The 221-nt window shown below is 42.5% G+C and overlaps 1 non-coding gene across 1 annotated transcript; it reads left to right on the top strand.

Annotated features, from left to right (window-relative positions):
* Positions 1 to 92: 92 nt before the first annotated feature.
* On the top strand, positions 93 to 203 carry trnal-caa. Its single transcript has 2 exons — positions 93 to 130; positions 158 to 203. It is a non-coding gene; the product is annotated as a tRNA-Leu (tRNA).
* Positions 204 to 221: the final 18 nt, after the last annotated feature.

Raw genomic sequence — 221 nt, 5'->3', positions numbered from 1 at the left:
TAACCTCAGTGCAAATTTTATACACTCACATGTTTAGAATATTGATTTAGAAGTTAAAAGAAAATCATGGTAGTCTCTCTATAGCATCACCAGTCAGGATGGCCGAGTGGTCTAAGGCGCCAGACTCAAGGTTTGAATCCTTTCTGTGTAAAGGGACTTCTGGTCTCCAAATGGAGGCGTGGGTTCAAATCCCACTCCTGACACAGCATTGCTTTACTTGG

The sequence above is a fragment of the Etheostoma cragini genome, unplaced genomic scaffold (genome assembly GCF_013103735.1).
Source record: "Etheostoma cragini isolate CJK2018 unplaced genomic scaffold, CSU_Ecrag_1.0 ScbMSFa_229, whole genome shotgun sequence".
In the NCBI taxonomy this organism is placed as follows: Eukaryota; Metazoa; Chordata; class Actinopteri; order Perciformes; family Percidae; genus Etheostoma; species Etheostoma cragini.
Note: the sequence above shows the minus strand (reverse complement) of the source record. Positions and strands in the feature narration are given on the sequence as shown.